Genomic DNA, 22,964 nt, shown 5'->3' on the forward strand with positions numbered 1-22,964 from the left:
ATGTATTCTTAAATACAGATTATCTTAGTGTTTAGCTCCCTGTGCTCTGTCCCTCCAGTCAGCAACAGAAATGTTGAATTCTCTGGTCAGTTCAGGACATATGTGTAGGCTGATCTGCTAAGAATGTGGTCAACTACTGAGCTAGCAGCTGACAGCAACATCTTCTGAGAGCAGGAGAAGGAAATATCTCCAGTGATTGTCATGCAACCACCTAAATTCAGCCCCAGCATCCTCACTAAGCCCTCTTCCCCACCTCCATGAGCACTCCAATTTGTACAGATCTGGCCACTCAAGGTGGCTTCTGGAATGGAGATGCTCTAGGATTTCCTTGCCCATGTACTGTGCCAAATGAAGGGAAAAATAACCTTCCATCACTTACAAAGGACAGATGATCAGCATTCAGATGGGTTTGCCTGCATTCTTGCTGCAAAACGGGCAGGTCCCAGCAAGAATTAAAAGGAGGTTCTACCACACACCTCCAGCCAGAGACTAACCTAGTTTTAAACACTTCAAAGCATGTGTTAGAGGGGGGTTTGTGTGGAAAGGGAAGAAGGAAAATTAAGCCAAAAACACAGGTAAGAGTTCAGGGTTTGCCTATATGGCAATTAAACCATAATAAAAATGGAGTTTGGCATTCTTTGCAAGGCACTGCCTCTGAAATGTACCATTATTTCCTTCCCAACTCTGACATGCACTTCTAGGAGACAGCAGGAATTTCTGTCAAGGCCAAGGTTACCCTCTTTTTTAACTGAAGTTGCAAGCCTTCATAAAAACCCCAATCTAAGAGCCTGGCTGCATACCCAGACATACCAAGCAAGTATAAAGGGGGGGTTTGTACCAGCTCAGCTAATGCCAGTGAAAATCAGATCACTGCACCTTGGTCTTTATGGGTGGCAAAACCACATTACTGCAGTCAGTCCAGCACATAATTCTCAAGACAAGACTTCGATATGCAAAGACTAATTTAAAAAGCCCGAGGAGACACAGGAAAGTGATGGAATAAAGGCAGAAGATAGTGTGCTGTGCACAGACCCTGTGTTCTGTTTGACCCTCAAAGAGGGACACAGCTTACCTAGGGGTACAGGGCGAAATCATACCAAAATAGATTCCAAACCCAGGGTTTAACTAGTTTGCTATCTAGGCCAGGAAACAGTTCTGGAACACATTTAACACAGTTTAATCGCATCAAATCACAGCTGGCCCAGAACTGATTTTAACAACTGTCAACTGCTCCTTGAAACAGGCGAAGCCAAAAAGAAGATCACAGCACAGTTTACAAAGAGCACAGAGACAACCCAAACATCCAGAGCAGCAGCAGCAAAGCAAGGCACATTCAAATCCCATGATCTTTATTCAGATTGGGTTACAAGGAAGTGGGAACTGGGAGGAGTTAATGTTAGTGACAACTGCAAGCCAGAACTAAAGGAGAAACATGTTGCACTGCCACCAGGACACAGCTTGAGAAATCCTAATAACTGATGGAGAAAGTTACTGCACTACTTACTGGATACCCGTGGCCTATTTGAGAAACAGCAGTAGCAAAAATAACCTCTCCTCTCATCTGGGCTGAGGGAGGGACAGCCACCAATTAAAAGGGGACTGAGGTGGGAAATGAGAATTGCATATTAAGAATGGTGAAGGAGGCAAAAATAACAAATATGTGCAACAGCACATGAGATGCCTTCCAAGAAATCTCAGTACAACATTTCCCTGGGCATGGGCTCATGGGTCTGTTACTGCCCTTAAGCAGTGGAATGTCAGGGAAGAGGAAGGATTGTTGGGTGTTTGAAAACAGACTGAACACATGGATGGGGAACAAGCCAAAAATGTTAAAAGAAATGGTCCCTACACTTTCAACATACTTGTACTTGGATATTCCTCTTTCCCATGCTCCTGGACCTCAAAGCTTTCCAGACATTAGAAATCAGCCAGAGCAGAGTGAACTGAAGCTGAACTAGCAACGCAAAGGGAAGGACTGATCCCGAGGTCCTAACCCCTCAAAATCCATGTGCAGCAGTGCTCAACTAATGGCAGAGGGCTAAAGGGAAGTAAAAGAAGTTTTAAAATTTAGGTGAACTAAGTGAAAGGTTGAAAGCAACTTTATTCACATTTTAAGAAATCAAGTGTAATACATATTGGCTTTCAGTCTAAAAATCTCTGAGATCAACAGTAAACATCAAAAATATTCCTTTCAAATATCAATTGATAAGCTGACATGCAATAAAAGCTTCCAATGAAACTTACAGGCACTGCTCCCCCACATTCTGATAGGATGCTGCCCTGTAAACATGCTGAACTCAATGAGGACAGGAGAAAATGTTTTTATAAAATTACATCTCACTCTTAAGAAAATATTTGTATGGCTGTAGCCAGGAGTGTAATAAGGGTCATTGGAAGATCACAGGCACAGAAAACTGAAGAGCCTGCCAGCTTTAGAGTTTTGTGACTTTTACTTTTTTCCCCTCAAGATTTAACTTTTCCCCCAAACAAAACATTTCAAGCCTTTTCCATCCTAAGGACAATATTCAATATGTAAATCTCTTGCTGTCACCCCATTCTGACCCCTAAAGAAAAATCAAAACTGTTTCCAGCCAAGCAATACAGCAGGCAAAACTACAAGCTACTGTCCAGTTGTATTAAGAAGCCATCAGCACTCTAACTCATGTTGAACTGTCCTCACCAACCCCCAAGAGAAAGGAAACCTCACCTCCAAGCCATAGGTGTGTAACTAATGCTGTATATCTGTCCTCAGCAAGCTCTGATTAAACTGGAGAAACTTCTTTGTTTAGACAAAACTTATTGCTGCTTTGGCAATTTCATGTTTTGTTTACAGTGGCTACCTTGCCTTTTCTTCTGGCAAAGAAACAAAGATTTATCAGAATGTGGAAAAAAAAAAAACCAAGGGTAATAATGCACTGACTTCTCATCAAGTATTAGAAGTTCCTAATGGCTTCCCTTTCACAATTAAAAAAATACTGTAATTCCAGTGATCATCAAGTATTTGTTCAAAAATTGCTCTAAAAACCACGTTTGGAGCCCCCACTGTGCTGGCTAAGGTCCACTGTGTTTCTAAGGGCCTTCAGAAAGTATTCCCTCCTCCATGTTCTGTACTGTAAATGAGCACTTAGGCAAAGAGGAAGGAATAGTGTGTAAAAGCCAACTCTGCTTTTCAACAGCTCTCTATTTTTTCCTACTATTTTCTGCACACTTCTTTCCCTTAGACACTTTGCATTTAATCTCTGATTTCATGTTTTTATATTTTAATTTTTTTCACAGGAGGGACTCTCCCTCTGGAACTTCACATGAGGGGTTTAGTGATTTTCTGACCCTTTGTCCATTGAGTTTTTTTTCAGTCTCTTCTGCACAGAGAAATCAATGTATAATGAGCAATGTCTCAGCATGTTAAAGGACAATAAAAACAAAGAATCCTGAAACCTCACCACTACAAGTTTAGCAAGAAGTGCCACCAGCCACCTGTGTCTGTAGACCCCCATTGGTGGCTCTGGTGGTGCAGCCCAGTCCCTGGGGTTGTCTCTAACCTCACCTCACTGTGCACTGAGCCATTTCAGATCACCAAGCTGACACAAAACTGTATTTTTCCTTAGGTTAGCTTTCTGCTGGTGCAGGATCAAAGACCAGAGCCAATGGAATGACACATGGAGAAGCAGGTGGGGGACAGGACTGCACACCTCAGTAAGGGGAACCTGCCAGAGAGCACCAGGCTGCACAAACCAGGCCTTTATCCTGCACTGTGTCCATCCAGAATGAGCACTTGGTGGAGAAGGCAGGACACACTCAATATTATACAAGAAAAGACAGATGTAGGTCTCAGAAAGTATTAAATCACCCTGCCCTGCGCTGTTACAGGCAAGCTTGTCCCAAGCATGGTTAATCAGGAGAGGACAGAAGTGAAAACTTGCTGTCAGACCCAGGAAACTTTCCAGTTCACACATTACTCCAGTCCAGAGTGAAGCTCAACTCTTCACTTTGTCCAGGATCAGAAAAGGAAATAAAATCCTTGACACTACTCAGCATACTTCAACAGGAAAAAGGTAATGGCCACCCACCACCACTGCCATTCAAAAGACAAGAGCGTGGCTCACCCCTGGTAACACCAAAGATTTTTATAATTTGTAGAGTGCACTTCAATCTAACAGTATGTTGTTTACGTTATTTTAATATGAACAGGAACACAACAGAAAATGCTTCTAAGATAGGATCTTAGTGATTATGGGAGTGTTCTTCAAAACACACTGAGAATGGAATAAGGCAAGTGGTATTTACCATAGCTTCCTCACCACTTCTGGATCACAAAGTAAGCCAGATCAACCCTAATTATCTTCTTACTTGACAAACTACCTATACTATCAAAAAAACTTCTGGAGGCATATTTTGGAAATGACCTCACTCCCTACTAAGTTAGATCAGAAGTATATCCTTGCAGAAGTGACAGACATGAGAGACAACAGCAGCAGTATATCCAGTCTGTCTTTGCTAGAAAGAAAATTACATCTGAAAACCAAGTATCTGTAAATCACTCAATGTTGAGTATGCAAGGGCTGTGTCAAAGTGGAACTCACTACTGCAGAGTCAGCTACCTACAACATCTTTAAAACAAATCTCTGAAATTGCTGCCATATCTATTGTTCTCTACAAAACATCCTCATTACAGGAAATCCACTACTAGGATACATCTGAAGATGTAATTATTAGTGTGATATTTGTTTCTCTTCTAATGAATCTCACCAAGCATAAAACCTGAGACTGTCCTACTTCTCATTAAAAACGTGTTATTCTGGAGACAAAAACTGGTGAATAGAACTAGAGATGAAAACTGCACAACTGGAAATGTTATTTAGCTGTAAGTAAACATTTAAAGTTCTTCAGTTTAGTTTACACTGGTATTTAACAGCAGGACATAGATAACTTTTTCAAATAGTCTAACTTGAGGCCTAAGCCACCTTATCTGTGCATAATTTTAATGCCAACATCTGGTCCTGTACAGCCAACACTTAATACATTCAACTTAAAAAGAAAAATAATATCCAACTACCCAAAGAGTTTTTACTTCAGGCAGCTGTATTTCAGCAGGATTAAACTTAAAATTAGGCTGTTCTATCAGAACCACCTTCTCTTCACTGAGGTATTGTTAACAGAGGAGAAAAACCTTCTGTCAAGTTCAAAGGACAGACTGAGGTTCAAGTTTATCAATGTATTTCACCAAATGGATAAAAGGAAGAGGAGTCCTAAAAATGGCAAACATACCAGTCAGAACTAGGCCAATGTTGTAGAGAATCTAATATGAAGGCTCAAGCCAATCGGTTTGCCCTTGGACATAAGTAGCAGAAACTATGGCACACTAACTATGAGGAGGCACAAAGGCAAGGAAAATACAGGCTCAAGAAAAGCATACCAAAAACTGTATTTATTGCAACAGAAGTTGTTATTCTGTAATCCTGAAATATGAAAACAAACCTTCCCTAGTGTCAAAATGTATCAGTTTTCCACGGTTTTCACTATTATGTGCTACCTGCCAAAGCTGTTTTTCAGACACTGAGGATCTGAGCTATATTGTTCATTTTTTAAATATTTATATATATATTTATGGTTTTTTTGAGGTGGTATTTTTGAAACGTTTCATGTGAAGCATTCCAAGCTGATAACCTTTATCCAAATACATAATACAAGAGCCATGTCAAATGCACTATAAATAGCATTAATAGTAAGGAATCAATAATATCCAAACCTTTAGGTAACATCTTATTAATCCGCCCTTGGCATGCATGGGCACACTGCTGTAACGGCTCTCAAAATGCAATAGTAAAGGTGAAGGACACAATTTGTTCAACTAGTTAGTGCAACTGCTATTTAACCAACAGAGCCACTAAAATGCCACCTAATGAAATACTCCGTACCATGATAAGCAGCAGAGACAAGCACGATAAACATGAAACGTTTTTCTAAGAAAATATATTAGAAGTCCTCAGGGCTGTTACCGATCTGTCATATATTTTTCCGAAGGCATGTAAAGATCTACATTTGACAACAACCATTTTAATCTTTGGTTCTCTCCCCCCCCACCCATTTCTTGTACCGCGCCCAACACAATGGTACAACTGCATCTCCCAGGTATCGCCTTGGTATTTATTTCTGCTTTCACAGTGACAAAGGTCAACTCTGATGCTCCAAAGATGCTTGCAGCAAAGCTAGGTGAGAGATATTTCTAACGACATACCCATACGCGGGTTACAGAAATCCAGCCTCCATGAGATGTTTTAATCTGACAAATTAAAATGGTTGGGAAACGCTATTTGGGTAACGGAATCGGCCGCCACATGCATTGCTGAGAGGGGAGCAATAAAAGGTCTTTAAAATAGGTCACTTTCAGCCAAATCCCACACCAGCACCGAACAAAATGGTATATACACTGAAAACTCACCGCTTGGGGAGGAGCGAGGGGCATGGAGGAAAAAAAAAAAAAAAAAAAAAAAAAGGAAAAAAATAAAAGGGTGAAAAAAATAAAAGGGCATAAATCCGCGCAGGTCACCGAGGGACCCCAAAGCCCCTCTGGGGGTCGGGGCTCGGCCGCCGGAGCCCCCGGGGGAGCCGCAGACAAAAAGGGCCGCGGCGCTGGGCACGCCTGGCCGCGGGGCCGGCCCCGGCCCCAGCCCTGGGCCTCCGGCGGCCCCTGACAGCGGGGAACACCCCTCCGCCCGCGGCCGCCCCTCCGCGGGAAGCGCCATTTCGCCGCCCGTTCCCCCTCCGGTGCTCGGCGGCGGCGGCCCCGACCCTGCGGCACTGCCGCAGAGCGCGGCGGGGGAGGCGCCGGCCCCACCGGGCCACCCCCCGCACCCACCGCCTCCCGCACCCTCCTGGGGCCGCCCCGGCCGAGTCCCCCGCCGCGCTGCCTGCCTTACCCTCCGCCGCAGCCGGGCTGGGAGCGCCGGTCGGCCCCCCGCGGAGGAGGAGGAGGAGGAGGAGGAGGAGGAGGAGGAGAAGAAGGAGGAGGAGGAGGAGCGGGGCAAGGGGCGGCGGCCCCGCGGGGGGAGGCGCCCCCGGAGGGGCGTCGGGCCCGGCCCCCGCGGGTGCCCGGGCGCGGCGGGCACAAAGGCGGCGGGGCACGGCACCTAAGATGGCAGGGCGGGCGCGGCGGAGCGCTCAGCCGCCGCCACCGCCGCCACTACCGCCGCCGCCGCTGCCTGGGCCCCGCTCGCCGAGCCGCGGCCAGGCCGCGCCGCGGAGGCGCGGCGTGCGGGAGGGTGGGCGGCGCCGGCCGTGCCGCCGCGGCGGAGCGGGTCCGTGTGCCGGGCCGCGATCGCTGCCGCCGCCCCGCCGCCACCTCCCTTCAGCGCCGCCCGGGCTCCGGCTGCGCCGCCGCCGCCGCTCCGCGCTGCCCGCAGCCAGCGGCCCCCGCCCGCCCCTCTCGCGAGACTTCGCCGCCCTCTCCCTCCCCCCCCCACCACCGCGGCCGGCGGGAGGGGCTGGGGGTGGCGGGGGGAGCAGGGGCGGGGCCGCGAGGGGGCGGCGGAGGGGCAGTTGCGGCGCGGGGGCGGCTGGGGCTGCGTGAGCAGCGGGCGGCGGGCTGAGGGGTCCTGGGTGTGAGGGGCGGGTGGTTCTCGGTGTGAGGGTCTCTCCGAGGTGGGGGTGTTGGTGTGAGGGTCTCTGTGGGGAGAGGGCGTTGGTCTGGTGAGCTCTTGTGAGGAGGGGGCAGGCGGCTGTGAGGGGTTGTGTGAGGAGGAGCCCTTGGTGAGGGGTCTTTGGTGTGAGGAGAGAGTAACCGGCTGTGAGGGGTTGTGTGAGGAGGGGTTTTGGCGTGAGGAGCAGTTTTAGGAGACAGGTGAGGGGGTTGCTGAGGGATAGAACAGGAGAGAGCTGGCATGTGGGGGTGCTGAGGGGAGTTTGGGAAAGAGGATTTGTAGAAGCCCCATGTGGGGACACTGAGGGGTGAGAGGGGCCTGAGGGAGAAGATGGTGGGGGGCTGATGCTGAGGCCATTTGAGTTCAGCCAGGGTTTTGGGGGGCAACAGGCCTGAGGGAGAATGAGGAAAGGTGTGGGGAGAGCAGAGAGATGAGGTGGTACATGGGGCCTGGCATGTGTGGGGAGAAGAGGTGTAGGGGAGAGGCCTGGTATGGGTGGGAACTTTCTGGGGGTAGTGTGGCAGAGGATAGTGGGTTTGGGTCAGGCTGAGGACCTGGAGCCAAGTGGAGCTGTCTCTAGCCAGGAGCAGCTCATCTACAGGCGGTGACAATCCCAGGAGGTGGTAGGTGACTGCTCTAGTGCAGCTGCCCTCATCAAATGGGTGTATTTCAGCCTGCCCTTGGCCGAGCTGTATCTGGGTTGTGGCCAGAAGAGGAGAAAAAAAAATCTCATGGGTTGAGCACATGGTCCCCTAAACTGTACTCTTGGCTCTCAGTGGTGGGTGTTGAACTTGGTAGGTTGTTGAGCCTTTGTGTGCTTTGGTATCTCCATCTACGAAGCAGAGATAACAGTTGGCTTCATGCAGGGATTAATTATCGCATCTTGTAGTCACGTATTTGTTTATTTGTTTTTACTATAGATTACAGCTGGAGGAATTCTAAACAGTCCACTTCTCCTTGTCATGGTGTTTGAGCGCATTGTGCTCCTGTCTGAACAGAGGAAATCACTGAGGTCAGTCTCCCTTGTGTTTATCGTTGCTTTCCCTTTCAGAAGTATGGGGACAAGGAATCATCAAAATAACAATTTGTACTGACATCCTGATAATAAATTAATAGAAACAGTTACATAAGACACAAAGTTTGTCAAAGGTGTGTTTGTAGGGATGGCTTCCGTTTTTGGCTTCACAATTACACTGCAGGCACAGCGCGCTGTTATAAAGTACCCTGCAAATTCTCAATTTTGAGACGTCCCCAGTATGAAATTATCCAACTCTGTAAATTCAGTATTACTGCTACTGCTGAAATAAAACGGATGAAACAAACTTCCTTCCAATTTTCACATAATCTAACAGAAAGTTTTTTATCCAGCAGATGTTGAGGTGATCCTGGATATGGTTTATGTGAATTTTGCATTTACCTTTAGATGGGCAGAGCTTCTGGGGGCTTTAATCTGGGAATGGGGGGACACCTGAGGAATGTTGTTGGCCGTAACCATTATGGACCACATCTAGAGTTTTGTGAACTTGTCCCAAAGTGGTCTGATACTTTGCCTTTTCCTGTCCCAATAGGAAAAGTGAGACAAACGTGGATCACTTCAAACATATGTTGTTGTGGGTATTGGGAGAGGCAAACTAGAGGTTTATCTGATGATCTCAACCTTGAAGTTGGCAGCTTTGACAGGAAACTTGGTTTCATTCATCTGCCAAAGATATTTGTAGTGTATCATTTGACAAGTTAAAAGGCATTTTTGTAATGACACAAAAAATAAAACCATCCGCTTTCTGAAACTACAGTTTCTGTCTTCTGAAATAATATGGGAGGCACGCTTCTGGGGAAATTAAGGGCATGTTTGAAAGGTAAACATTTGTGTTTTCAAATGTTGGAAGAATGGTGTTTAATGTGAATCTGCTGAGCATGGCCTGTTGATACTAATTTGGTTTTGTACTTGTTTTGTTGAATTAGTGGGTATAATTTGCTTTTGGAGATGGGGGAACAAAAAGGAGCAGTAAGAGAGAGTGATCCGCCCATTGGGTCAAAAGGTGGAATTAAGAATCAGGTTCTTCTGAATCTTGATCTTGTACTTCTTCCTGCAGACAAATTGCCTGTAAAGCTCATGAATTATGAGAGCTAGCAAGGTCCATGGAGCTAACCCAGCAAATGCCAGCAGAGAGTCTAGGCCACAGCTCTTAGTGTTACCCATGTGAAAGATAACGAGAGGTCTAGGTAAAACCTTGGAGTCTCTTAACAGTGGCTGCAGAAAAATGTGAATAGTGCTTTGCCGTTAACTATCAGGTATTTTACTTGAAATGCTAGATCTGCATTTGAAATGTATTCAGTGACTGCTTAAAAAATATACAGCATAGTGAACAGACTGTTTGGAAAAAGTTCACTGAAATTCTGAAGGAACAGCCAGTGTGAAAATTATGTTTATTGTTGCCAGCTGAACTAAATAGCACATTTAGCTTTCCTAGTCCATTGCATTAGGCATGTTCTTGCTGCCTTCTCAAAAGACCATAGTAAGCATCTAAAAAGTTAGTTCAGCTTCATTTGCTATTTCCTGATACAAATTTAGTCCACTTAAGAAAAGAACTAAGCAGGTTTATGTATGTCTGCATCTGGGTTTTGCACCAGTCTGTCAGATAGCTATACCCAAAGTTAATTCCGTCTGAAGGAGGTGCCAGAACATCAATAAATAAATATTACAAATTGCCTAGCGGTTCAGCTGACAGGCAGAACTGGTTTCAACACATTGCTCCCAATGTGCTGCTGCAGAGCTGGCCCTGGAGTAGACCCATATGATATTCCAAAATGGACAGGACCTTTAAGAGCATGCACCAGCTCTCCATGATATTGTAGGAAAGGAAGCAGAGAACAATACTAAGCCCAAAGGAAACTGTGGCAAGAATTTATTCAAGGCACATTGTAATTACTCGAGCAGGGAGTTTGGCCAGCACATTGGGGTTAACACCCCTGCTTCTGTAGAGGTGTCATAGTTTATTTTTTTAATTACTTGAAGTGATGAGAAGCTTGGCTTTCTGTCTCAGCAGAATGACACCAGTTCAAGCAGTGTAAACTTCTTACGGCAATATGAAGGTGCTGGTTCAGAACTAACTCAGAGCAGTGATTGGGCCTAGAACAGTAATCATTGCTTTATAAATACTTGCAGTAGATAAGAAAGATAAGAATGTGATTAGGGCACAGTTTCAGGTGCTGTAATTACAGCCATGCCTTCCTCAGCCTTTAGTCCAAATGCTGCTTGAATCTGGCCATTTTTAAGCAAACAATTGTAAATTTTAGAAGAAATCGTAGAACTTGAAGCAGAGGAATTTGGTTATTAAGTATATAGCAGCTGAGGACAGCAGTTATCAATGCTTTTTCTTAGAAACTTCTTATCATACAGGCAGAATGTTATTTAGCCAATTTAATTCTTTCATGCCATTGAGATTTTTAGAAAGTGTTCTTTGTACGTATGATGTACTAATTTAGAAACTAACTTTCAGCTTGTTTTCTGCTTGCAGAGAAGATAAGCACTTGCGTGTTTTAGTGAGTGACTAGTTGTGCAATGCACAAGTGAGGAATTGTTTTGATTTTACTAGCACATGAAACCTGCCATCATTCCTATAGTGCAGTTTGGGCCATTATTATGGGTTATGAGGTTATACAGGAAAAACATGTTCTAGAGAAAGGCTGGTCAAAATAAACGAGGTAGAGTCTTCCAGATTACAACAATCTGGTTTTGTATCAATGATGTAAATGCTTGGGTACTTCCACTGGGATGAAGATACCGTGTCAGGCAGTGTCCCTCTGACAGTTTGTGTTGTAAGGACAAAAATGAAGCAATACTGACGTTATTACGTAACTGCTTTTGTATTCTATGACAACAATTATAATACTTCACTCTTCTCTTAGCTTTTATTAGATGCTCCTTGCTGTGCACTTATGATTGTTCCATGAGTTGAGTGGTTTTAGCTATTAGGAAATGGGGAAATGGTGGCACAAGAAGAAGTACTTGCCAAGGTCACATGGGAAATGAGTGTCAGAGACATAAACAGAATCTCAGCCTTCTGACTCTGCCCTCTGGGAAACCAGACAAAAGTAGAAAAGTGGCTTGAAGTGTGACTCAACAGCTTTTCCTTCCCCAACCACTGCCATGCTGGGCAATTACAAATAAATGCCAGTTGGTTATTTCCACCTAAGTCAAACAGGTTTCCAAGGGACTCTAGGTAGCATGTCTTCTGCTAGTGAGGGCTCTTTGATGGGTCTTTGCAATAAATTTTCTTTGAAATCTTCTCAGAATTTTGGAACTGTTTTTTAGGCCATGACAGCTGACTACAAGGAGAATCTGTTCAGGTATCTCAATCTCAGATTTTTCCCCAACAGCAGGGCTGAAGGGGTTTTTACTCTGGCATTGGTTCAGAATACCTGCAGTGGGTACGAGGACCAGTATTATGGAGTCCTTAATCTTGAAGAGTGACTGATGGAAAGAAGCAGCACAGGAAAGGCCTTGGCTCTGGTCCTTGGATGGATGGGTAAGAAGAGGCCTTTGGCAGAGAAGAGAGAAAGGTGACTAATAATGTGAAACTGGGAGGAAACTCATTTCAGTTATGCAATCTGCTGGCTTGCGTTCTCTGAGGGAAGACACCTTTTGTTAGTTGTTCCACTGGCACTTGCTGCTCATGCTGTCTTCTGAATAGAAATTTAAACCAATTATTTCTCTGCTTGACTTAGGAAGCTTAATTTAGCTTCACAGCAATGAAAATACAACAGCATTTAATTTCTTTGTTCTCCATCTGCAGGATTTCTTTTAGATTTATTTTGTCTCTTCCCTTTATTATTGGTTCTTTTTCCGGGCTGTCCAGTAGTTTAGCCAAGATGAAGAAACTTTTTTCTGCTATCATGCACTTATTCCCTGTATCTCACTTGTTCCATGGTTTTCTGTCTCCTTTTTGCTACATTTCCAAAGCTTCCATGGAGAATTTTGCTGTGGTGGTTCAAGAAGTTGCTGTTGTCTGATCTAATCCTTCTCCACAGGTTTTCCCTCATAGCTGAGTCAGCAGAAGAGAGTGTTCTGTGCTTGACCCTGCTGGGTCAGTGCTGGCTATCTCAGCTCAGACCCCAGCCTGACAGTGCTGTGACTACCCTGGCCTTTGTCCCAGACTGGCTGGTGTAGGGATGTGTATTTACACCAGCTGACCATGGTACAGGGAGGTACCCTCTGGAAGAGTTTGCTGGAGAGGATGACTGGAACTGCTGGACAAGAGTTGGTGGAACTCTTCTGAGAACTCCTAGATTTCATATTAGCATGGTGACTTTTCCAGTGATCTGCCATGAACAGCTCTGCTGTTGACCCTATCTGGATCTTGATCTCCTGTGTTATAGATTTTATATGTAAAACAACATTTTACATTGTTGTAAACTTGCTTCCAGGCACTGATTCTTATAATCCATAAAACAGTTGTGAAACTGTGGCTTTGCTCTTCAGCAATTCTGCAGTCACCTATCTCTCAGACATTGTATTTCACCCTTGAATAAGATTCTAGACCAAAAAAAGAGTTAGACTGCGTACAGATTAACAAATGTGTTGCTAGTATCTCTGGCTACTGCAGCATGACTCACCCATCAGTGCTTGTCAGAGTCTGGCGTGACCTCATTGAAAGCTTCAACATCTCTTATGTGAAGGCAGGTTGTAATCCAGTGTGGGAATCCTAAATAGGTGGGGAATGAAGTTCTGAGACTGTGATAATGCGTACATCATAAACATCTCCCTGGAAATCAAGTATAGCCTCTCCAGGAATATTCTTGCAGATTTCTGAGGATCTCTTGGTGCTAAGCCTGCCTTTCCCTGCTTTCATAAAAAAAAACCACCTGTATTATTCAAGACAGCAACAGAAATCAGTGCTGGTGGGAAACTTTAAGAGTAAATGGGACATGTCAGGGAGGAGATGCTCTGTTATTTGCAAGGACAAGAAAAAGCTAATGGTTCCTTTTTATTTATCACAGCATCTGCAGCCATTATTTTTTTCTTATGTCAGTAATGGGGCTTCTGGTACACAGACATCTGCTGCTACTCAAACCGAAAGTGAAATCCCTGGCTGTTGGTCTGGTTGCTGTCCTAAGGACATGTGAATGTCTGCTCCTGTTTACTGTAGGTAATTTCTGTATGTGGCAAAGTTGTCTATGCCAGCCTGGAAGCTTTGTCCATAAGCAGCAACAGTTACTGTGTCTTGGTTTCTTAAAGCTGCAGCTCCTCACTGGTTCCACAGACCTGCTTTGTCACAGAGTGTCAGTAACTTTGTAGAAGTCTCTGCATCCTCTGCTGTGCTTGGGACAATTCTGGCTTCTGTCTGAATGTATGTACATCCCTCCTGCACAGACTCTTACCTGGTGAGTTTCTTCACTTAAGCTTTGCCTTGGGTAGATGGTAGTATGACTTCTGTATTTCTTAACAGTTTTTTATCTTGAGTCTGGGAACATGGATTGTTATTATTTTGGGATAGGGGAAGAGGGCAAAAATCCTGAGTAGATATATTTTACATTCTGGTCCTTCTTTAAGGAAGGTGTAGCAGGTGTCAGAATCAATGCATGCATATAATTTGTAAGGAAAAAATAGGCCACCTTAGGCCTTTTTATCCATGATTCTTTGCCACAGAGATCAGACAGGTGCTATATGTCCTTAGCTGTTTTGTGAATCCATGGGGAAATAAGATGATGGGTCTGCCCAGTTTCTAGTACTAAGCACTGTGCACCATGCACACAAAATAGATCTAGTTCTAAAGAATAATGTCTGATGTTCTTTGTGCAGAGACCAAGGCTGGTATGCTGTTTGGAGACTAGATATACCTTTGCTAGATGATCTGATGGATGAACATTGTAAGGTACTAGGCCATAAGAGATGGAATCCCCATAAAAGTGTTGTCCATGCTGCATTCAGCTGTGAGAATGTTGGCTTAAATGATTGATCTAGTATTTGAAGTCCTATTGCTTGATTTACATCTTGATTTTTAGTATCTTGGCAGACCTTTCTCTCACATAGTAAAGCATAGCTGGGGTTCTAGTAGAATTCTGCTCTTAGGTGAAGCTCAAACCTCATTGCTCCTCCCTGCCTTCAGCTGGAAATGGACAGACACCATTTGTGACTGAATATCCTGAGTCACCGATTCCCAGCTGGCATGTGCGCTGCAGTTCCGTCTCTTCCTTTCCGACTGCACTCCCTAGAGGAGATTGGGAACAACTGCAGTCGTCAGCTCCAGCGTGGTGTGTGCTCTTGCTGGGATCCACACAATTGGTGGACAACCCCTGTCTACGTCTATGGGGTGAGCTGCATGTGATTTGTTACTGTATGCCTGGTGTTTTCACACCGGAAAATAGAACAGGTGTAGGAATATTTAAGAAAAAAAAAATCAGTTTCTTGATATTTACTAGAAAAATATCTACATTGTGGAGATTGTGATAGGATATCTCCATTAAATAATCAGTTGAGACAAGTGATGATGCCAGTAATGTTCTCACAATAAGATTGTGTGATAATGGATGAAAACTAAGAATCTAGAGAGATGATGAAAGGTGAAGTAATTACTGCCTACACTAGCAAAATTCTGCTACCAGGAGCATGGGTCCACCATGCAGGAGCTGAAAGATTATCTGTTCTGTCAGACACTCTTGTGCTGTGTTTGTTACCCTGCTTGTGCAGTGTCCCAAAGAAAAGCTGCTTAAGCTCAGCAGAGGAATTATGCAACATGTTGCTGTGTTATTTCATCTGACCAAAACATTTTCACTGTGTAATGCTTGCTGCTAGTCTTGTGCATAGCGCTGGGGGAAGCTGAAACACAAAACACTTCATTGAGCTTTTTGATCCAACAGGTCTTGACATATTGCTGCTGGACACATCTCTGTGTCTGATGTGAACTGTGACAGTTCCATTCTGTCCTGCTAAAATAACAGCATATTAAACAATACTATTCTGTCCATGTCATTTCCACCTATTGACTAAAAAGTTAAATTCTTATTAAGCTAGTTTTAATTTACATGTCATAATATATTAGTTAATGGTCAGCTGATTTTCCTGGCATGAAGATTGCAAAGTGTATAACACAGATTAGTGCTTGTGTGGGACCAAATGAGTTAAACCAGCTCTTTCTGCTGAAATACCCAGTGAAATACAGTGATGGTCTTCATATCAAATCTGTTTGCAACAGGTCACCAGTGTTTGCCTGGTCACCAGTTCATCCTGTTAGCAGGCACTGATCCGGCTGTGGAGGAGATATGTGGCTTGTGCTGACTCATGAAAGCAGGTGCAAGTTGCATCAGTGAAGTAAGGAGTGGCTCACCTTAGAAGCAGGATGTAGGTTTTAGTGTAAGAACTGTTAACAAATCACCTTTAGAAGAAGATTGTGGGGAAAAATACAGGGGAGACACTTAGAAATCTGACTTGGTAAATTCTTATTCTTCTTGCTGCATCAGGGTCTTGTTCCAAATAGGAAGGTGTGGAATTGTTAACACCACTGAGGTGTCTTGGGAAAACGTGTACTGTAGCTGCAGACAGCAGTATCCTAAGGCACGTTTTCTGAGAGGGTTGGATGACAGCTGTTCATAAACTGTCATATAGTTACTCTCTTGTTCCTTCTTTATAGATCTGACTCATTTCTCCCTGTCCTAAATACACCAGTTTGTTTGGATTTTTCCTCTCCTCTCATTTACCTCATATCTTATATACTTCAAGATTCCTTTTGTATCTCTGGACTTAATTCTATTAAATCCAGTTCCCTTGACTCTTACTTTGCCTGTGCTTTGCACTTGCTACAGAGCCCCAGCAAACTTGGCAGCCAACCCTTGGGCACTCCAGAGAAAACAACTGTCTAGACCAGGCACCTTCTGCCCGATGCCCTGGATGTACCCCAGAGCTCCCAGGAATTACTCTGTATTCAGAGCAACATGTTGCTATGCAAATGATTCCTTTCTGGGGTTCCTCTTACCTACACAAAGTTACATGCCCCTGACTTCTCAGCAGGCACTAGTCTAATGTTTATTGATCTTTTACAGAGGCCTGATTCAAAGGAAGATTGATAAAATCTTGTCCAGTGTTTTTGCGGACTCATAATTGCACCTGCCTCCTCCTAGGGAATGAGGCAAATGGGACTGAGGGAGCCCACAGAATAAATAGCACCTTCTGCAGAACTGGAAGTAGTGCAAGCTGGAGGCCATCACTGCAAAGGCCTTGCAGAGCCTCTGGTATCCAGCAGAATTCAGGAAGGTGTGTTACCCTTTTCTAAAAGGAAGGGAAATCAAATCTTGGTCTAAAGACTCCTATGGCATGGGAAGGGCACAGGAGCTTTAATGCAAAGTTGCAAGCTGTGCCCGTTCCCAGTTAAAGCCCCTGTTGCCCTAGGCAATCATTGAGCCTGTCAGCGTCCTGCAGCTTTCATACAGAGATGTGACCAAAATAGATCCACAACTTTACAATGTGGCTAAAAATAGCTTGCAGGTCAGCTTTTTTCTCAAAGGTGGTGGTGACATCAGGGGAGAGCACTCTTGCTCCTGTTCAGTGCAGGTAGAACTGGATAAACAAAGCAGGGACAGCAGCAGTTCAGCTGAAAAGCCTTGAGGAAAGAGAGGTGATAAGGGATGGGAAGGGACTAGGGAGAGATGGGCTAAAGTGTCAAAGGCGTGGGCGGACCCACTGCTGCTGGCCAAGTTAGTGTGCTCATACCCAGACAACTTCTCCCTGGGGTTTTGTTTCCATGATGTTTGAGAGTTATCAGTCTGTTCCTGTCTCCTTGTGGCCCATGTCAGGATGTGTCACTGGATGGGCTGGCCAGCCAATGCAGCATTACTTGCTCCTCATTTCCAGACAGTGAACACAGCCCATGACATCACCTCTGGCCAGCGGCAGATCAGAGGCTAGGCCATGGCAATGTCAAGTGTGTTTTGCTGTGGCCATTCAACCAGAGAGCTGATCTTTTACAGTGCAATTTGCATGTGGAGAAATCTGGATGGCCCTCAGTTCTACGGGGATTTCAGTATTTGTTCTTGGGCCAAAAATAGGCTGTTTTTATGGGGTCGAACTCTCTGTTTTTGTAGAGCATTACATTTTACCAAAGGAGCAAAGCTGCACACCATGATCCTCAGAGTTTTAGTCTCTGTTGTGTATACTAAGTCTGGCCATGGAGATGAGTCTCAGCCAAGTCTGGAAGTTAAGTGCCTGATTTGGAACGTTATGGGAATCTAATGTAGGTTATGTGAGTTTTGCCATGCCTGCAGCTCCTGTGCTGCTGAGGTAAGTGTACTGCAGCAGGCTGTGCTAGCGAGAATTTCCTTTGTGCTGCAGGTTTCATGCTTGGTGCTTTCACAGTGCTGAAGGAGGGGAAGGAGACAACAAAAATGTGAAAAATCGAGGCCAAGTCATTACTGTCAGATGAGGACAGAGTCCTGTAGCCAGTCAGATGTGACAGAATGCTCTTGCTGATGCTGCTACCAGGAAGCTTGAGAGAAATGTGACTGAGTGATAGCAGTGCGCATGTGCCTTTGGAGGAAGGAGGCTATGTGTGTGCTCTTGCAATGCTTTTCTCTGCCCAGCAACATCATTGCTTCTTTTCCTGGTGTTCTGCTTAAGCAGCTGTTCTGCATTTATGATCCAATCTATTCTTCATGCAGGGCCATCTTCACACTGAGCCACCTTCACTGTCACTATCAGACGGACTGATAAGACCTCAGGTTTGCTTTGAGTAAGCACTATAAATAGGGCAAAAGCACTATAGTTACTGTTCTCTTAAAGTATTGTGAGTCTTGTAGGACCAGCCTCTGTCCCCACCTATTTAAAATGGCTCCTGTTGCCTCACAAGGGGGAAACTTCAGCCAAATACATCTCCATATTGACAAGTATAGAGAGAATTATGCGCATGATCAGCTTGCTGAGAATTTCATTTGATGTGCAGCTGGAAGTCAGCTGCCAATAGAAAAGGGAGCTCTGCATCCCTACTTGTGTGCTTCTAATGCATTTAGATGCAACAGGCCACATTAATTGCAGACTGCAGTTAGAACAGGTTATAGGTGAAATCAACTCAATACCATCATCATGACCAGTTAGTACAGTCATTTCTGAGCACTGCAATTTCTCACCACAGCCTGCTTCTTCCCTTCAGTGAGAGGTGTTCCTTGGTCTGCCCTGCCCAGCTTGTAAATGTAGCTCATCAGTCTCTGCTTCTTTGCAAATGAGCTGCATAGGTAATGGGAGGAGGAGGAGGCAGCAGCACTGCAACCTGCCCATCCCCAGCTGGTCATAAAGGCTCCATGCTCCTTAGGCTTTCAGAAGTTATTTGCCCCATGAATTGTGTAGGTATAAAACTTTGTTGTTTCCTTAAATGCTCTGCCTTTTGCAACAGGTCACTTCCCAGTGAGGAAAACAGGCTGTTGATGTAGTAGGCACTCAGCTTGTCGTTTGGATAAGATCCAGAGGTGATTAGTTTGGGTGCAGCAGTGTGCTAACACAGGCAGAATGGACCCAGACTGGCCCCTCTTGAGACTGGGGCTATCTCCTCACTCTCCCCACCTCTGTCTGTGGCCCCTGGCTCAGTGTGAGCCCCAGTCCCTGTCCCTCTCCCTGCCTGCACTGGCACACCCACCGGGAAACAGAATTTGCACCCCATGCTGCTTGCCCGTGTCCTGATCGGTACCAACCCTCCCAAAGCAAACAGTGATTTGCATGTCTGCTCTGACTCAGCTGTGCTGAAGGCAGGAATCAGTAATAAATCCGGTTCAGTAAAGTCCATGGGTAAGGAACAGCCTTCTATAGCAGATACTGAGGCATTTTAAAGGAACTTGACTCTGTCCCAGGAAGTGCAGTGAAGTGAGCAATGCTGCATTGGGCAAGAAAACCTACCCAGGAGCCATTAATCTCTCAACATTTGTAGCCCTGTGGTTGTAAGCACTGGGGGTTGTGCCTGCAATTACTAGCTAGCAACTGGGAATTTAAAGGAATCTGGGCTATCTTTAGGAAGCAAGTACCTACTCTTTGCCTCCTCTCAGGAAGCAAGGTCCTTCATTACAGCCTGTCATGGCAAGGGGCTTGCAGATAAGGAGGAAGGGCAGGAAACCTGCTGGGCTTTGCTTCTTTAGCAGCTCTAAATATTTTCCATAGTCTTAGCACTGTGAGTCAGCATTTCTAGAGCCTTAACTTGTTTGCAGCAGCAATCGGTGAGATGGTATAAGGTAAGTGGGGTGTGGAGGTATGTTTGTGTCTAAAATGAGAAAACCTTTGCCCAGGCACAAGTGGAGAAGTTACCAACTGTATTTTCCATACGTGACTAACAGGAAGCAAAGGAATGGATACCCTTAAACAGTAACTGCTGTGGAGCCATTTCCAGGATAAGGAGTTTCCTAGTGTGAGTAAGGGAATTGAACTTCACAAAGCTGTAAACATCATGTTTCATAGTTCACTTGATATATATATCTCTACACATTAAAAAAAAAAAGACTGCAAATACTTAGGATTATCCGTATAGTGGGATAAAGGTAACACTTCCCATCTGAAGTGGTATGGATCCATTTTGCATTAGCCTGGCCAGACAGGCTGTGGGGCAGAAAGACCCCCAGAAGTGTACAGGTAACAAATCAATCACTGAAGTTTTCATTCAGAGCCCATACCTACACCGGAATAAGGAACATCAGCCATGGGATATCTTCTGTCACCACATGCAAGCTTTTTCCCTATGCCTGACTGGTCAGCCTGGCGGGATCTAATGGCAAAGGGAGGTGACGTCAAAACCAAGATATTTTAGATCTGCAACCTCCAATCTGCAAAGGTGTTTATTTTGAAAATTCTAGTTTCCATAGCAATGTAGTGCTGTTCTCTCTCATCTTTCTCCCATTAACCCAATCTTAGCAGCCATTAGAAAATTATCAGGCAAACCTTAGCATTTTTTAAGATTAAGTGATTTTATATGTGTTGGTTCCTTAGTGAATCAGAGGCATTTAGTCAAGGATTGACTCACATCCTTTCCTGGGGCTCACATGAGGTCTATTGCAGTGAAAAGATGATAATGAAGAGTGAATATTATTAATTGGACTTGATGAATGAATTAGTAGTGAGGGGGTCTTATGTCTGGAATTCTGGTTCAGTTATATGTCTTTAGATACTTGGGTTCCACTATAGCTTCATTAGGACATCATATTTTTGTTTCATACATGTAGTAAATAAACCCCTTTGTAAGGGTTGCTGTGTACTGTTGTTCCACTGCTTTTCTCCACCCCAGAGGTGACTTTTGGACACAGTTCCCCTTCCCATTGTTAACAGAGGCAGTGCTTGTGGCTCATTCCTTCATTCTTCTTTTCAATACCTACAAAAAATGCAGTTAAGAAAACCAAGCAATATCTTTTTTTATTTTGTTTTGTTTGTTTGCTGGTGGTTGTTGTTGTTGTTTTATTTTGTTTCCTGGTGCATCTGGCCTTTCCTGACCAAGGAACTATTAGTTTTCCCAGAACAGTTATGCAGGTTGGAATGTAAAAATCCCAGACTTAACCCTGCAGCAGTAATGGCATGCAAAAAACCAAGATGTGGAGATGATTTATTCTGATGGTGTAGCTTGCCTTTTAAGGAGATGATTTAGTGAGTTCTTTTGCCTATATGAACTGTATCTCCACCTGGGGAGCTATGCCAGAATAGCTGCTCCATAAACCCTTTGCTGTGAACAACAGCCTTTGTCCTGGAATTCAGTCCTCATGAGTAGGTAAGTACAGAAACTGTGTGGGAGAACGAGAGTGGCACTGTGGACCAGATTCCAAGATAAGGAAGTAGGGCTAAATACAGGCAAGGGTTAGCCTTTGACTCCTGCAGTCCTCACTTAGTAACAAAAATACCTGAATTGTATAAAATAGAACACAGATCCAGTAAGTTGAAGATGCAGGAGCTCCTCTGTGGAATCTGGATGTTAACAGGCATCTGCTGCACAGTGCCCATTGCTTGCCCTCCCAGTCAGTCTGACTTCTTCCCCAAATAGAGCTATCATCTGTCTTGTTTGTTTTCAGTCCACGAGTTCTTCAGAGGAGATGGGTTTTCAAAAGTAAGTTCTTCACCCTGCTTCTATTTGGGCTCCCCCAGGCCCTGGATATCTGGCAGAAATAACCTCTTTAATCCCAAGAGGTATAAGCTCACTTGTGCTCTAAAGAATAGTAATCCTAACAAAATCTCTATTTTAGATGTCAAATATTTACTTTTAGCTGAATTATGCCCATTCATTGAGAAAACTAATAATACTTTGCTCTTCACAATGTAGCTTATCAGTGAATCCTGATATATACTTTATGCAAAACATTAAAAAGTGGTTGCTTATCTTTTCATTTACCTTTTTTTCCCCCTTCATGTTCCTGCATTCCTATGTTTTGAGATAAGGTGAACAAAAGTTCTCCCAGCTGCTATCTCTAAGCTATGCATTCTCCAATACCTTCACTGTGTTCCTTCTGATTCACTCCCTCCAAGGTGAATGGTTCCAGTCTTTTTAAATTTCCTTCAGACAAGGGCTCTTCCCAGTCCCTGATCTTGTAGTCAGCCATCATTGCCCTGTGCCACATAATGAAGCAGCAGTCACAGTAATAACTCAAACAATAACCCCTTCAGATATGATGCTCTGTCAGTGCTGAGCATTGTTACATTGGAGATCCTGAGTGCCAACACAAGCAGAGGAGTCTCCATGTACCAAATGCAGACATACCCAACCCACATTTAAAAACTAATAATTTTTTTTTTAAATTTCCTGTTTCAAAATACCTGCTTGGTATCCAAATGAAATGAGAATGAAATGTGACTAGCACCCTTGTGACTGTTGTGTTGTATAACAAGATAAAAAGTGCTTGGGATTTGTGGATTGAGCTTTTTTTCATTTGTCTTCCAGAGGTCAAGGTCCACTGTAAGCAGTGACTGATACAGTTCCCTGTGTCAGGCTGGACTGCCTGTGCCTCAGGTTCTAACAGCAGGGGAGTCTGTGCAAGAGCACCTTGGTAGGTGTTTGTGTGGATTTCTCTGTGGTCCCTGGGATGATCCTGGGAAGCAGGAGGAGTTCCAGAATTGTCTGAAAGCCAGGATTCTTTGAAATCCCAGAGAAGTAATGATGAGCTATGTGGCTGAACCTGCTAGCCTGCTTCCCATTCTGCTTCTTGTATGTGTCCAAGAAGCTGCCTCCAGTTTATACAATTGCACTCTAGTAAACAATTTTGCATGCAGCTATGGGCAGCAGATGTTACTCATGCCTGTGTGAACACTTCAGTGTTTTTACAACAGGGATGACTGAGTCCTGTTAAACAATGGATGTACCCACCAGAAGTCCCACTGGTTACAGC

The 22,964-nt window shown here is 44.5% G+C and overlaps 2 protein-coding genes across 2 annotated transcripts in view; one reads left to right on the top strand and one right to left on the bottom strand.

Annotated features, from left to right (window-relative positions):
- TAOK1 (TAO kinase 1) overlaps positions 1-7,402 on the bottom strand; it is a 68,381-nt gene extending 60,979 nt beyond the window's left edge. Inside the window, exon 1 of the mRNA XM_030230961.2 lies at positions 6,918-7,402. The gene's annotated coding sequence lies outside the window, so the exon portion shown is untranslated. The remainder of the gene's footprint in view (positions 1-6,917) is intronic.
- A 193-nt stretch (positions 7,403-7,595) lies between these two features.
- NUFIP2 (nuclear FMR1 interacting protein 2) overlaps positions 7,596-22,964 on the top strand; it is a 42,498-nt gene continuing 27,129 nt past the window's right edge. Inside the window, exon 1 of the mRNA XM_050981598.1 lies at positions 7,596-8,649. The gene's annotated coding sequence lies outside the window, so the exon portion shown is untranslated. The remainder of the gene's footprint in view (positions 8,650-22,964) is intronic.

Source organism: Serinus canaria, chromosome 19 (genome assembly GCF_022539315.1).
Source record: "Serinus canaria isolate serCan28SL12 chromosome 19, serCan2020, whole genome shotgun sequence".
NCBI classification, from domain to species: domain Eukaryota; kingdom Metazoa; phylum Chordata; class Aves; order Passeriformes; family Fringillidae; genus Serinus; species Serinus canaria.